Source organism: Anas platyrhynchos, chromosome 28 (assembly GCF_047663525.1).
Source record: "Anas platyrhynchos isolate ZD024472 breed Pekin duck chromosome 28, IASCAAS_PekinDuck_T2T, whole genome shotgun sequence".
In the NCBI taxonomy this organism is placed as follows: domain Eukaryota; kingdom Metazoa; phylum Chordata; class Aves; order Anseriformes; family Anatidae; genus Anas; species Anas platyrhynchos.
The window spans coordinates 1,305,903-1,321,887 of NC_092614.1; the positions used below are offsets into that span (position 1 = coordinate 1,305,903).

A 15,985-nucleotide genomic window follows, 5' to 3' on the forward strand; every position below is an offset into this window, starting at 1 on the left:
CTTCTGCACACGTGGCAACAGGCGCTTTCCCCACGAGCAATCCTCTGTTGTGGACGTACACATAGCTGGAGCCGTTTTAGGCAGCTTTAACTGAACCCTGAGGGTCTGCTCCTGCTTGGTGGCTGAATGTTCTCCTCTAATGAGTCCCCTTCTGATCAGAGCAGGGGAAGGCACAGGTGCTGACACCCCCACGCAAAGGAGAGGCAAAGGAGGGGAGTTTCAGCCCGAGCTGATAAATGAAAAAGCGCCTGCACATCTCCAGACAGGGGGGGTTGCTTCTCTCATCTGGTGGTGCAAAACCACGTAACTAAATGGTGAATAAACACCAGGTAAATAAATGGTGAACCAAGCTGTGCCAAGCCGAGTGGGAAAGCTGCCAGCACGGAGCTGCTCTGTCCCCCCCCCTGTACCCCTTGGTGCCGATAACGGGCTTCCAGCCAGGGAGGGGCACTCGGCTCTGGCTTTTAGAGGCTGCTGAGTTATCTCGCACGCTGAGAAAAGCGCATTTGTGTGCGCTGGGCTCGTTCACAACAGCGCTTTGTCTGCAGCCGCTGAGCCCAGGCTGCCGTAGCTAATTAGCACAGAGAAATGGGCATTCTTGCTGCACCCCTGGTGTCACCCAGGGAAGAGGGACAGGCTGCAGAGCCGCTTCCCAGAGCTGTGCCTGCCCCCGACACAGAGCGGGGGGCTCTTCCCTCTGCATTTGGGCAGGGTTTCGTGGATTTGCATCCCTGATATGACACAGGAGCTGCTGCTGCACGCTAGCCGCAGGGTGATCAGCAAAAGTGGCTGCTGCATCCGGGCCACAAGCATCTGTCTTCCTTTCTGAGCCCAAATTCTGTTCATTTAGACCCTGTTGACCATGAAGGGATCCCCAAAGCATTGATAAAGCTGCCCATCACCTGCACAGGCTTCCTATTTGGTGCAGAAGCTGGCAAGGTCACAAGAAAAGCGTATCTGTGTGTTCCCAGGGAATTTCAACTTCCCAGGCAAACTGAAAACAGGAAGGAAAGTTTTCTTTCTTGTTCAAAAGAGAGAAGCTTCTAAAACTCTACAAACCACTAAGAAGCTTGCAGCTCTCTCTAGGCTTAAGCCTTGTATTTTATCTAACCTCAGCCCCCTCTATGAACACGAGATTCTTCATGTTCTCTTCACCAACCACCTCTTCCCACATGGGCCCCAAAAGAACTGGAAGAACACACACACACACAAGAAAAAAAAAAAAAAAAAAAAAAAAAAAAAAAAAAAAAAAAAAAAAAGGTCTATTTAAGAGGTCAGAGCAACCACAAGAGATTTTAACTGCAAAACTGGGTGATGCTGATTTTCTTAGAAATTCAAACTGCAGCAGGGTGCCTATCGGTTCACAAACATCTCGATCATTGCCATCCGAATTCCAAACAAACCTGGGTTGAATTTTAATTTTTCTGTTAAAAACAGAGTCCTTTTGGAAGAATTCCCAAAGCCAGCAGCCTCTCTCTTCATTGTGAATCAATGGAAATTGTGCTTGTGCCCATAAGGCTTCTGCATCAGCAGAGGCATCACACCCACAGGCCCTTCTCCAGGAGTACCTTTGCTGTTCACAAGCTTGCTCTCAAAATGCCTTTCCCCTACCGAAATCCCCAAGGGAATACAGACTACTACACAATTATTTTTATCTTACAGAAAAAATAGCAATATATTATGAACAATCACCAAAGAGATGCTTAGATGCACCTAGTTTGGACTAGAAATTAAAGGTCATAAGGACAATGAAAGGATATGTCCCTGGCACATAAAACTACAAAACTTCTTAATAGCTGATGTGGCAAGGAGAAACCTGTAATTCAGGCTGATATTCATAGCCCAACTGCTTATTAGGAAGCTTTAAATAAAAAATAATACATATTTTCTTCAGTACTAAAGAGCTATTATACACACTGCACATCTAAATCTGCTTCTAAGTTATAATGAAAATAGAGATTCCAAAGAGAAAGAGCTAAACCACTGGATTAAACATGAGAGATATAATTAAATTTGACACAATGTAGAAATTGAAAACAATTATTAGATTATAAAGGCAGTGCATGAGTCACCGGGGAAGATACTACAGGAAAATGGTAATAAATGGCAGGGCGTCACTGCTTGCCGAGCTACTAAAGCATTGGGAAGCAGAATACTGTACGAAATGCCATTCCCTTGAAGTCCAGGAGAGGACTATCCCAATTAATCTTTTGGTTCCAGTTTTGGGTTGTGTTTTAGTGGGGTTATAAAACAGGGAAGTGGTCCCAGCCTCACGGTGGCTGCATGCGGTGGTGGGAGCTGAGACAGAACATCCCCAGGCCAGGCAGCACTGCCATTAACTCATGCTCCAGACACCAAGGCACAGGCCAAAATGTTGTATTTATTTTCATGAATCTGCCTGAATTTGGCCACTAATGTCAGCCAGGTCTCAGACCGATCCCACGCATCCAGGGGTGGCTTCCACCAGCAGCACCCCTGTGGCTGCAGCCTGGCACCTTCCACACGCAGCTACTTTAAAAGCTGAACATCACCGAATTAATACAGCCGTATCTGCCATCGCCTGACAAGGATATGTAAAATGCAGCTTTAAAAATCATTCAGGTCTGTGGCTTACTGGAAATATTTGTCTCCCGTGAGTTTTTACTGTTTCTACAGACTTTGGGAAAGGCGCTGTCGTAAAGACGCTGATTCAACAACTGCTGCTGCTTAAAGGAAGGGGCCTCTCCCTTTCCCAGTGGGGTTACCTATGCTTAGCACTGCGGCACACTTGTTGAAAGAAATAATAAATGTAACAGGCTCCTTGACGTGGAGGTTAAGCGCAGTTAATGACTGATCGCATTCCCCAGCAGCGCTGGGCTTTGTGTGCAGGGCCCCAGTTGCTTGATAATTTCTTGTGCAGCCACATTTTTCTGGCTCCTGCCCGGAATGTGAAGTTCAACGCCCACCAGCTCGGGTTCACTTCCCACCTGTGCCCCCGGTGCTTCCCCTGCAGCAGCCCCTCGGCAGCCTCAGGGATGAGGGACATTAGTCAGGACACGTGAGGATGGCAGGAGCTGGGATAAAACTCGATTACGATTCCAAATTGTGTTTTAAGTGTTAATTAATGGGCACCTCCAAGGCAGGGTGACACGTAACGGCGACAATTTCCTGTCACTGCAACCCCGTCTTCACTAATTAATCTGGTGTTCAGTGTAATAACACTGACCATGGTGAACTTAAATTATTGAAAAGAAATATATAAACCCTTTAATGATCATTAACAGCATCTTCCTGGTGTACTACTTCATTAAAGATCTGTAACCTGTAAAATTAACAGTCAGGGGACCCAAGGGAAAAGGAAATCAAACGGATGATCGTATAACGATGAGTGCATGTATTGCTGTCAGTTTGCTTTTTTATTAGTTCAATTATCACAAAACCTGGACAAATCATACTCCTGTTACCCGTGGTACCATTTTTGCAATTGTTGCATGGCAAAGGGCTACCGACGCCCCAGCAAAAGTGGAATTTGCATCAATTCCTGTACATCTGCTATAAAAGGACACTATCGTTATTTCCTTGGAACCGTGTGGTCTCCAGATAAAAATAACAGCGCCTTCTTCCCTCCTGCTTGGTGTGTTTAACATTTATGATTGCTGCTCTACCTCTGTTAGGCATTCTGCCTGCTTTGGAACAATAGCGCATTTCTGAATTCAACATTTTCAGTTTTTAAAGCTGCAGGTCTCCAGGTCCCCTTAAGCTAAGACAGCTGAAAAACCAGCGCGTTCTTCCAACAGCCACTGGCCCCCTGCCTTGCAAAGCAGTTCAGCATTAATTCAGCATTAATTCAGCATTAATTCAGCATTCCTCAGCGTGTGCAGCTTCGCAAGGGGCTGGGAGCTGCCTTCTCTCGGGCACGTACTCTCTGCCCTGGAGACCCACCTGCATCCTCACCCACAAACCCTCCAGCACTGAAACCTCAGTGCATCCACAGCACCAACGCGGCACTGCTGCAGAAGCAGGAGTTAATTTGCTGCTGGTGCCATCAGTGCAGCATCCTGAGCCGGGCTCATCTGCTGAGCAAAACGCACCTGGGAGCCAGCTCTCGGTCATCTCGGTGCTTTGCCCACCTGCAGCATCCTTTGAAACACCCCCCTGGCCAGTGGACCTTCCATAGCACCCCCTGGGAATCAATGGGGATTCCCCATCAGTGTCTGCGAGCCCGGGATGGGGATGGGGATGGGGATGGGGATGGGGATGGGGATGGGGATGGGGATGGGGATGGGGATGGGGATGGGGATGGGGATGGGGATGGGGATGGGGATGGGGATGGGGATGGGGATGGGAAGGATGCTGAACTGGTCCTCCCAAGCCGCTGTCTCCATGCTTGATGCACATGGATGCAAAGACAGCATCATGTGGCAAAACCTGGTCCCTGCTGACTTCAGCAGCAGCCATCAGGTAAATCCCACAGCTCCTCAGACCATGGCTTAATAAACAGCTCGTTTGTGCTCACTGAGTTCGCTGACCTCTTTCCAATAACAGCTAGTGAGTCCCTGATGTGACCCAGCCCAAACCGAGCATCCCACTGTGCCCGTCCCCAGACTTCCCTGTGGATAAAATAAACTCCACGCAGTTCTGCTATTGAAAGCTCAGGGGCAGTTAAAGTCCTGGCAGCAATATCAGGTGGAGCAGGACAGTGTGGAAGGGTGCAGAGGGGGGTACAGTCCTGCTGCTCGCTAGGAAAGGCTCTGATCACCGAGCCTGCAACCCATGGAAAACCCAGCGACCCCACTCTGTCTTTCATTGCAGGCACTGCTACAAGCTATTAGGGATTAAAGAGCTTTCTAGCAGCACACAAGTCCATGACCAGAATGCCACTAAAATCACAGTAAGTCTTAATAATTGCAGTAATATCCATCTACAAATTATTATAATGTTTGAAAAAAATCCTCACGACACAATTTCATAATGGCACTTCAGCAAAATTCATCTCAGGAAAGCCAACAGCGCAGCATCCCATGCTGAAGAATATTTTTTGCTTCCTACTAAATCTTGTTTGGGGGAGCCCAAAGGGCCAGGGAAAAAACCTGCTACATCATTTCCTCCAGATAATTTTGATTTGAAATCCTAATAAGTCACTATCCTGGTCCCAGTTTAATACAGTCAGGTATTAGCTGGCACTGTTTCTATTTAACAAGGAGATCATAAGAAGAAGAAAGGGAAAATCTGAAGCCTTCATTCTTGTGTACGCTAATTCCTGTTTCCACTGCTCTGACATAAAACCCCATTTGTAGCCCATCCGAGCCTTCTACAGGAGAACCACGCTGGAAATGCAGCGCTGACCCTACCTGAAGACATCTCATCTGCCTTTTACTCCGTTGCATTAGTGCTCGTTGCTGAAGGAGAGGCAACATCGCTTTGGAGATACCGCACAGAGAAGGTACCAGAGGCTGATGTAATGCAGAGCAAGCGGGAGCTCAGGGCACCCTTCCTGCACTGCTCTGCAGGCTCCTGAAAACGCATTATTGACTCCGAGGGGGAATATTTACGACTGCTCATTAGCACAGCGAGGTACATGCAGCAGCAGTCAAACAACAAAAGTCACAGACCGAGGACTCAGGATTATTTGCCTGTGATTTGTTTGCTTTCTCTCTTTGGTTTGTAGCAGCGCAGCCTGCTTAGCAATTTCCAGGCATTGCACACATCGATAGCGTGCCTTGCTGGAAATGCAAGAGAATAAAACTGCGGGCAGGCCTCCCTCTGGATCCCACTCATACGGGCTCCTTGATATGCTTTAATTACTGATTTGACCTTGGTCTTTGCCTGAAGAAGGAATGTAAGTATGAGATGCTGTGTAATTGCTGTCAGAAGTGGTTTAACTCATTAAATGTTTACACGAGGAACCCTCTTCACTTCCCAGCATCACCAAGCAGGCTTTAAGGAAATTAAAATCCTAGGTCTTTGTAATCAGCCTTATAGTCGGTTGGGGGATAATTAATGAATGTATCTGACACCATTAGGCCAGCAGGTACTCCTCTGCACCACTGGTCAGCATTAACTAAAAGGGTGGCACAAAAAACAGTGCTGGAGCATTGCAGGAGCTGCTGGAGCAAGGGGAGAGTGCTGAACACATCCAGATCGCAGAATTTATTCACAAGTCTCCTGTGGCCCCTGCCACTATCGCAAAACCAGGAATTTATCCTTACAAACCACCAAAAAGGTCAGGAAATGCTGTTTTCCGTGCCTTACAAGTGAGAGAGGATTCAGTATCTACCAGGAATAACATGCTGCTTGATTTTATACAGGAGCTTGGAACTGAGCTAAATCAAAGAGAATTCTGACATAGATTAGGTGATCCCTGAGATAATTACTGAGTATACTGAGCAGAGCAGTGTTTGCCTACATATTAATGTGTCTACCCATATATTTATCTGTGAGATTATCAGACACTCTCATGCCGCCCTCTGCTTCCTCCAGTTGTGTGCCTGGCTGTTAATGCCTGCTCATTATGCAGCTTCTCAAGCTGGGCTCTTACCTCTCCACCCCAGGACTTAATTCTGGGGTTAAGGTCTCTAATTAGCCTGCAGCAATTTAACATTTCTCTTAGAAATGCCAAATTCTCTTTTGGCAGGAAAATGTTTCGATTCCATCGTGGTGGTGGCTCTCCAGGAAAAAAAAGAAAAAAAAATAAATCGCTGGGGCTCATGCTCTTTGAGCTCACTTCGTGTGCCCTTTGGATGCTGGGGCAGCTTTCACTGCCTGCCTCCCTGGCAGCCAGTGCTGTCCACTGGCAGAAAATGCCAAGCATGGAGCAAAAAAAGCCAGCTGCCTCCCATGGGAACACTGGACTCTTGCTTTAGCCTTGCTGCAGCAACCAGTCAGCTCTGCTAGGATGGGAAGGGCAGATTGCATTGAGTGGGCTCGGATCCTTCCCTGCTAAGGTGTTTTGGTGTGGTTGCTGTTTTTTCCCACGCTGGAGAGGTGTTTTCGCTTCGGAGCTGGAACCACAGAAGAGTTTATTACCCCTGAGCAATGGAGGGAGCTGGAGACGAGAACGCAGCTGGTAAATAGGTCAAATCAATTTGTGGAAACCTCGGTGCCACCGTGGCTGGGTGAGCAGAGGGAGAGGAACATAGCTGTGTGTTGAGTTTTGTAACATCCACTGGAAGCTCCCAGTGGGACATGGAAAAAGAAACGTGAATATTTCTATACTCATAGATTGCTGATGGGCTTGGGAATGCCTCCTTTTACCTAATGAGGTCCAGCTCCTCTGGGAGATGGAAAACATCAGATCCACAGGTCCCAGGCACTTCACCTGGACTCTTCCACTCCTTCCAACTCCGGAGCAGCCTCTGGAGTCTGTTCTCTTTGGTCTGGCCTTGGCTGTGCAGACTCAACCACATTGCCACACTCAGGTTGACTCTGGGCACCAAGCACCACTGCATATTTTCAGTACCAGCCTTTGCAGTGGGGCTGGTCGATGACATCTGGTACAGGGATAACCAAATTCTGCCTTTGAGTTTCGATGCAGTGACCTGGTCCACTGAGATCTTCTACAAGCACCCTCCCAAAGTTATCTTTTCCTCGTGCAAAGCCCTCTGAACGTAGCACACAGCCTCACAGAGGTTAGAGGTAGGAACAACTCTGTGTTTCTTGCATCCTGGCAGCACTTGGAGCCTTACCCGAAGGCTCAGCTCCCACGAGGTTTTGTGCCTTCCCCAGGTGGGGTTTACCAGCTCCACTCACATCTCACGTGGCCCTGGCATCGTTTGGTATTTGCTAGCTCCTTGCAGCAACCCTGCTGTTCTGGCCAAAAGGCTGAGGGCAGGAAAGCAACCTGGAGCGATCCAACTTCTGGGCGTGCTGGAGAACAGGAGCTGTTCCAGGAGGAACTTGACTCAAGTCCAGGATAGGTTTGCAAGTGCACGGAGCGTTGCTTCTTTGAGATTTTTTACAAGCATCTTACAGAGAGGTCAGCCCCTCAGTTGCCCCCGCTAGGCTGCGCATATTCTTTAGGCGATGCTGTCTCCTCCCTAGCAATGCTTCCCATCTCTTAGTGGATCAGATGGTAAGCACAGGACCGGTTTCACCTACTCCATGCTGGGAGGAAGAGGAGGGCTCTGGGGAGGTGTAGCGGGGAGAAGGGCAGCCTGCCAGCTGCCAACGGATGCGCGCAGGGGCAGGCTGAGCACCGCTGCAGCCTGGGTGTCGCAGCGTGGGGCTGCAATTTGGGTGTGTGCACAGATGGGAAGAGCTGATGTAAGAAGCCAGAGCGGTTCCCAGCTCGGAGCAGACCCATTAACCTCTCACGGCTGCGGCTCCCAGATCAGCTGAGAGAGAGCTGCGTAGGCCGGGGCGTGCAGCTGAGGCCAAGAGGAGTGCACGGAGAAGATACCGGGGCTCCTGGCACTGCTGCTGCTTTGCTTTTCGCTGAACAGCGTCTGCCACTCACAGATTTATGAGGTTCTGACTCGTTCTAACAAAAAAAATATCCCAGGAAGAGCTCAAAACCCCCATATCTAACACCCCTTGTTCTGAGGTGAAAATCAAATTGCAAGCGAGCCACTTGTCTTTTCCATATGTTTACCCTGACCCCAGCTGATTTCTACAACTGTCACTTAATTAATCATCCTATTTCATTTAATCAATCAGCCTATTGTAATTAATTGAAATGTATGTATGCAAAATGGCAAATGGTTCTCCCAGGAAGGGCCTTGGGGGAATGCGCTGTCAGCAGCAGCGCTCTGGGAAGCTTGTTTCATTTCTATAAACGCATAAATACAAATACTGATGACTTCATGGTCTGAATATTAATGCAGGTAATTAAACTTGCTTATTCTGGCAGGTAGCAGCACGCCAGGGCCTGGCCCGGGGAGGCTCCACAAGCCAAGCCCCGTGACGCTGCCTGTGCTGCACGAAGACGTTCTTGGCCCTTGATTTATCTCTGCGGAAAGGAAGGGAGGAGAGGCACAGAGGTGGTCAGATAGGAAAGATAACGTGAGAGACAGGTGAGATTTCCTCCTCTTTGAGGTATTTAATATCTAGGTAGTGGGACAGGACACAGACCAGGCTGTTGTAGTGCTTTGAGATGGCAGCTGAGGCTGAAGGGGGGCTCCTGCTGCGTGGCACTGAAATATTTAAGAAGTTTACCACCTAGATTAGATTTGCTCACCCACATATGCTTTCCCCACAAGTTCTCAGCTTCTCTGCTGCTCAGCTTTCGTTTACAGCAGCAGAAAGCATTGGACTTGCTGTGGAACCGGGACAGGAGAGAAACCGCAGCCCCTGCCCAGTTGCCAGAATCAAATTAAGATCAAGAAAGGGTCGGTGGCTTTTAGGAAGCTGCGTGGCCATCAGCAAAATAATGGGCTGCTACAATTCACCAGAGGGTTTGCTGGGCAGGGCTGTGCCAGCAGCCCTTTGATTAGTATTGCCAGCACACACTTGCACAGATGCACGTCTGGTTGCCTGGCTAAGGGGAGAGACAGTTCAGCTTTCCTTCCCCCACCCCGTCAGCTCCCAAGAGCGGTATTAACCGCAGGACACACCACACAGACCTCCGTGTAATTCAGGGTCCACACGGAAAAAAAAAGAAGCCTTATTATGGCTGTGCTCAGCAGCTCTCCAGGACTAGGTACAGAGCTCTGTACTGAGCAGTTTGAAGTCTGGATCCTTTATAAGGTATCAGGACTGAGTTTTCTTCCTGGGACAGGGAAAAAGAGGTTTATTTCACCTGTTAAACTAAAATAAAAGCCTGGTGAGGAAAAATAGCATGTTAATAGGCTCTAGGATTTGGTGCATGGGACGTAAGGACTTCATTCCTCCAGACCAGCATCCAGGATGCTGCACGGAACAGAGGGACGAGAACACCTCCAGCCTCTGGAGTTCCCTGCACATCACAGCCCTCTGAGGAAAGGCTCTAGCTCCCTGCCACGACAAACAACCACAAGCACCAGGTGAGAAACAGATTGTGGAAAACTCTGAAGATTTCTCCCATGCACACTCAGTTCTAGCCACAGCAACAGCCCATCAGTACTGGGCTGATGGTTAGGCTTTGGGCATTGACTCCTTTTCCCCTAAAGAATAAGATTTTGACCCACGTTTGTCTGATTGTGACCATGTCTGAGGGTTTTCTTTCACTACTGATGATTTTCAGAAGTCCTCCACCAGGAGTGAGAAGTGTGTGACAGCACAAACAGAGGAGGAAGCCTCCACACACCTCCTAAAAACTTCCTGGAGAGGTTCTTACGAACAGGAGAAAATGAACAAAGGAATTAAGAGCTCGTGGGAAATGGTTGACCCAGCATCCCCCCAGGAGAAGTATAAATAGCTGCCCTGATTCCCTGCATTCACATCGGATCAGTCTGCCCTTTGTCCAGTCCTGCCTGCTCAAAGCCTGAAAGCATCTCGGCACCAGCTCTGCCAGCTTCGGGGGAAGGATCAGCCTTCCTTCAAGGTTTCTTGCTGTTCTGCATCCCTCCACCTAACGGGCTCCCACAGGCTGGCCAGGCTGGAAGAGCTAAGCCAGAGCATAATACAGCTCATGTTCTTGGCAATTCCATCCCGTGTGAAGGAGCTAACTCCAAGCAGTAAGAGTACGTGTGTGCAGTATAGCGTGGTGCACTGCCAGCAGCTGGGGCTGCACTGGCATTTTGAGCTGGGTACAAACCTCGTTCCAGCAGGATTTGTTAGAAGGATGCAGCCACGCACCGATAGCTGCTCTCTCTCCGGCTCACCATGCAATTCCTCGAGGGTTTTCTGCTCAGCAAAACCTCGCGCAATGTGACAACAGCCAGATTCCCAGCCCCACGCAGAGGCACTACAGCATAGCAGAAAAAAAAAAAAAATTAAAAAAATCCAACAACTTTTTGACTTCAGTATTGGAATTGTTCCTCTGCAGGCTGCATGTCACCTTCACATTAAAAGTTTATGTCAAGCCAAACACCAATTTTGAACTGCACCCAGATTTCCTACATGTCTAGGGGCTAAATGCTAGGGTTGTTCAGCAGGCACAGCAGCAAGCTGTGTAGAAGGGAGAGCCTGGCTGTTGCTATCTGACCACCTTAAAGGCGTGATTGCTCTGTATCCTGCTTTAGGGGAGACCTTGTATTCTGCTAAGAAAAAGAAAAAAAAAAAAAAAAAAGAACTTTGCAGAAAAAGTCATCTCCTGAAAGCTTTTTTTGGAATTGGATCTTGTAGCAGCAGCAAACACATAACACATGAGTAAGTCACAGCCTGCAGAATCTGCCCTCCCTCGTGTGCTGGGGGAGATCAGTACCTGTTGCTTGCCAACTGCTATCGTGCCTGCATTCTCAACATTAAAGGCTCAGAGCCCAGTGAGCAACGTCCTGCTCCACGGCAGAACAAGGAACTGCTTTGCAGAAGTGCTCTTTACATCAAAGAAAGAAGCGAACAGGAATCGATGCTTTTCAAGTCTAAGCTGAGGCTTGTAAGCTGCTGGTAGGCACATTCTGGATAGCACGGCCCTTCAAACGGAGAGGAACCTACAGAGACAAGGGTGAGTTCGGGCTCTGAGAAGTGTGTATGACTAAAAAGCAGCTGTTCCACCCTCCTCTGCTCCGTGACCTGCTGGTAATGCTCTGGTTCAAGACTGAAGCTGCTCGTCTCAGATCTTGGCCTCGGATTAGCTGAGGCTGAAGGACTGTAGGACGGTCACCGTGCCTTGAGCAAAAGGCAAAGCAAATTTACTGCTGCCCAGCCCTGGGTGAAGAGCCGTGTTCACACATGTGCCTGGAAGGACTGCCAGCACCAACCACCTCCCTGCATCCCTCAAGTCACTCCTGGACTCAGACCATCGATCTGGGAGAGGGGCCCAGTGCCCATCAGGCTGCCCTGAGCGTTGGCTGCTCCCTTGCAGCAGCCCCAGGATCAGACACACGAAGCAACCTGCACGAGCGAGAAAACAGCTTGCCTTCGCTCCGGCAGCTTTTACAGGTTACAGTCAGGCTGCCAGAGCAGAAATCAACATTTCCTGACCTTTGCAGAGCTTACTGCTGTGCTGCACAAGCGAATGACTCTGCAGAGCAAAGGCCTGATGTGTAGGTATAGAGAAAATAAATAAAACGTCTGCACAGTGTCTTATGAGCTCACCTCTGCACTGCAGAGCAGTTTCCTGCTGCCTCCACCACCCCAGCACAGCAGAGCCTGGTCTCTACTGTGGCCTCACCTGAAATATCCTGAGAAAAGCCCTTCTCACGTCTTTTCTTGGAAGGTGTCTGTTCTTCCTGCCTGTTCCAGACAAGCTATTACCTAGGCTCTGGATAAATGACTCATTTCTTCAACAGATCCCACTTGAAGCCAAATACTTGCCACACGTCTTAAGCTAAGCAAGGCGCGTTGGGCAACTCACACGGAAGAATTGCTGCACAAACCCTGGAGAGCGTGAAGAGCCTGTTTGCAGTCTCGGGACCAGAGCTGGATTCCAAAGAAAAGCCAGTAAATACCCAATATGACACGGGGAGAGCATACACAAAGCCCTGACCTTCAGTGCTTGGCCTCAGCTCCCATCACTTCTCCTGTGAGCCAGGTGAATGAATCCGTGGGCATCCTTCACCAAGCTGGATCCTTGCGATTATGCAAGATTTTTAATGCAGAATATCAGCAAAAGAAAACCGAGACCAGATCCAAGAGGAAAACAATCCAACAAATCACCAAGAATAATTATAGGAACTCACTGAATATTTCTTTGATTTACCATCAACCCTAGTAATGAGTCAGACAAGTGTTCTAATTGCATCCGTGAATAAGCTGCTCTCTTATGAATGGCTTCAGATCTGCAAGGAAATAATCCTTTGTGTATGGGGCCTAATGCAGAGGGAGGGTTTCTGAGAGTAAACTAGTTCAGCAAAAAGCTCGGCGTGCAGTCATTGCTGCTCATCAGCAGTATTAGTAGGTCAGGTACTGAAATCTGGGCAACTTTACAGAGTTCTGAATACGAGGCACCCACAGAAAAGTCTGTCTGGTGCAGAACAGAGGTAGTGCAGAGAAAAAAATAAATAAAAATCTCAAGGCACAGTCACATCCCTGCCCGTCTCCATTCACAGGGCAGCAGCAGCTGGTCTGGCAAAGAGGCACCGTCTGGGGCTGGGATGCCTCCAGCCCGTACGCAGCAAAACGCTCCTCCTGATGTACCTACGGCCAGAAAAAAACTCAGAAAGTAAGTGCAGTAAGATCTAGCCTCAAGGAACCAAGGAACAGGAGAGAAGGATCAAATGTATCTGGAAAGCAGCTGCTGCATGAGCAAGCCTCGCAGGCTGGGCTGTGCCAGCACGATGTGCCTGCCAGAGCCCACAGCCCTTGAGTCAGCTCACGCCAGCCCCAGCGTAGGAAATGCTCAGGCACTCTCTGAATTGGTAAAATCTCCTGAATTTTAGCTTCTCTATGGGGCTGTGCAGAGGAGAACAGACAGCGCTGCAGCCCTAGGGAAGAGGTAAAGCAGTTCTGATAAATTAAAGACACGCTCTTGCATCAAAACCCCTTGCCAAGAAATCACGACAAAGGGGAGCTGCAAGGCAGGGAGTGCAGGCTGCAGAGCTCCCCCTTCTTTAAAACCCCAAGCAGGGAAGAAAGGGCAAAATCTCCCTAAAGCCCAGCCAGAGCCCAGCCTGCTGGGGGAATCCCGACAGAGAGCTTCTTCTTTTGCTTCCTCCATACAGTAAATGGATTTGCCACTTCAATATTCTTTTAGAGCAAGCCTTAAAGCAGCTCATTTCCAACACACAGGGGCTACAAGGCTCTGCTGGTAGAAGTATTTAAAAATCTCTATTGTAGCAGGGAGAGCAAGTCGCTCCTTCACCTTTTTTTTTGGCTCCTTCACCTCCTTTTTGAGCAGAAGCTGTCGTCCGTAACCTATTGGGAGTGCAAAGAGATCCCCAGCAACTAACCGCCCCCACCAGCCACCCCGAGTGCGTGCCGAGTCTACAAACCAGGCTGTGCAGAGGCAGAAAAAGCAGTGCCCTGCCCTCAAACTGCCACAATTTGGCAGCTGGATTGAAGGGGATTCTCAGTTATATTCCCCACCCCCTGTGGCTTTAGCCTGCTCCAGGCTAAACAAACCCAGCTGGCGTTGGTGGCACGGGGACCCCCCCAGCATCTCAGCCTGCAGCAGCCACGCAGGTGCTTCCCGGGGCAGCAGCAGCTGCGGTGGCTTCTGACACGTTAAAGAGTTCTGAGCAAGGAGGAGGAAAAAAAAAAGAAAAAGTGACAATGTGGCTCGGTCTCACCTCCTTACATGCAAAACGCCTGGTACGGGTGAGGAGAAAGGCATCAGAGGCACTGCACAAACATTTTAGGTCTAACCGTGCTGCACCATATTGCAGGGGGAAGGCTGCTGCTTTGTTCTCTGAACGGCCAGAAACTCCCTTCGCGAAGGAGAAGAATCCTCCATCAAAATTCAATATTGCCAAATGCAAAGAGCTCCCAACTATTGAGCAATATTTTCACTTTGATGCTTAATTACCCCCTACAGTCCACAAACCTCTCCCCGTTGCTTCAGTCTGCAGCCTCGACAAAAGCTACGAAGCAAACAGCAATTACACATTTATTCCAGCAACATTAATGTAACCTGAGTGGGCTCTGGCAGTGCATAACTTCGTGCTGCCTAGCAGCAAAACATAAAGGACGGTCTGAATTAGTAATAGGCTCCTTACTCTCTGCTGCTTGCCACATAAGCATGGCTGATAAGGATGCAAGACAAAGCTACACCTAATTAACATACATGAATTTTAACCATGAAGCCGTTCCCATATATTAGAAAATAAGCCCTGGACAGCTTCTGCCCCCCCATGGCTTGCTAACAGCTTCTCTGGTAGGATGAGGCAACACAGCAACAACACTTGGACTCATTTGCTCCAGGGAAGAGGCAGGAGCAGAGCCCCAAAACACCCTGCAGGGCCTGAGGCTTTGGGCTCTGCCCCATCCCAGGTGCTTCAGTGGACAAGATCCAGGGTAAATATTTGTGATGAGCCCACCTGGTGCTCCAGCTGTGATCCCTACTCCCCGCAGCTGGGTGAAGTTAACGAGAGAAACTCTGCATGGCGTGGCAGAGCACCAGGCAGAAAGCATTGCTCAGGATCAGGTGCTGAGGATTCCCACCACCACCTGAAGGGAGAAAAGGGCTGGGCCACGAGAGTGCTACTGCAGTGGTTGTGAGATAAAGCCAGCCCATTCCTGTCCCAGGGCAAGCTCTCCTTAGCACTTTGCTGTCCTGAAGCAGCAGAAGCTTCTCCTTTGCATTAGGAATTGGAATTTAACAGCCAAGGGAAAAGGGGAATAAGTCAGTTTTTGCAGCCCCCTGCGTAGCTTTGAGAACTGCCCGCAGTAAAGCTTCCCTCTGATGCCTTCCTGGGCTCCTCCTGGTCCATAGAAAGCACGATGCCTGGAAGTACTGCCCAGCTGGAGCAGCCCAAAGCTCAGTGCCCCAAAAAGATACCTCTTCTGCAGGAGGAACAACAGCAGAGCTGTTCCTTGGAAGACCCTAATGCAGCAGCAGCAAGCTCCTGTTAAGTTACAAGAGGTGAGCAGTCTCAGTTACACACATGGCACTTAGGGGAAGGCAAAGCCTCAGGCAAATCTACAGACTGCACCAGCGCTGATTTCAGTCTTCCCTCCCTCTAGTGAATAGCACTGAGGGCTCCTGCAGCCCCTTTCAGGAGGTATCCAGTCCTTTAATGACACAGGTTTGACTCTGTTCACAGATGCTATTTTTAATAAAGTGTTATTTCTAGAGATCTAGTCACCTGCAACGCAGAAGGCCACCCTCACAGGCATCGTTCCCACTGAGAATTATCTGGGGCTAGTACCTTACCTGCTAGGAAGGACAAGCCTCGTGTCGAGACCTGAGGGACCATTTCATAACAGCAGGAGCAAGCCGGTCCTGCTTGGCCTTTTCCTCTCATCTAAGAGGCAGCATTTAGTCCCCCAGAGCTATAATCTTTGGAGAGGTAGATTAAAAAAAGCCAATGTGGGCTCTAGAGATAAGAAG

General features: G+C 49.1%; 1 long non-coding RNA gene across 3 annotated transcripts; it reads right to left on the minus strand.

Annotated features, from left to right (window-relative positions):
• Nucleotides 1–12,663: 12,663 nt before the first annotated feature.
• Nucleotides 12,664–15,082, minus strand: LOC110353894 (uncharacterized). 3 transcript variants are annotated; one of them, XR_003492704.3, is made up of 3 exons: nt 14,720–15,082; nt 14,226–14,363; nt 12,664–13,134 (listed from the first exon to the last, which is right to left on the minus strand). It is a non-coding gene; the product is annotated as an uncharacterized lncRNA (long non-coding RNA). The 3 variants fall into 3 exon arrangements; XR_005261241.2 differs by having other exon boundaries at nt 14,480–15,082; XR_011805224.1 differs by having other exon boundaries at nt 14,226–15,082.
• Nucleotides 15,083–15,985: the final 903 nt, after the last annotated feature.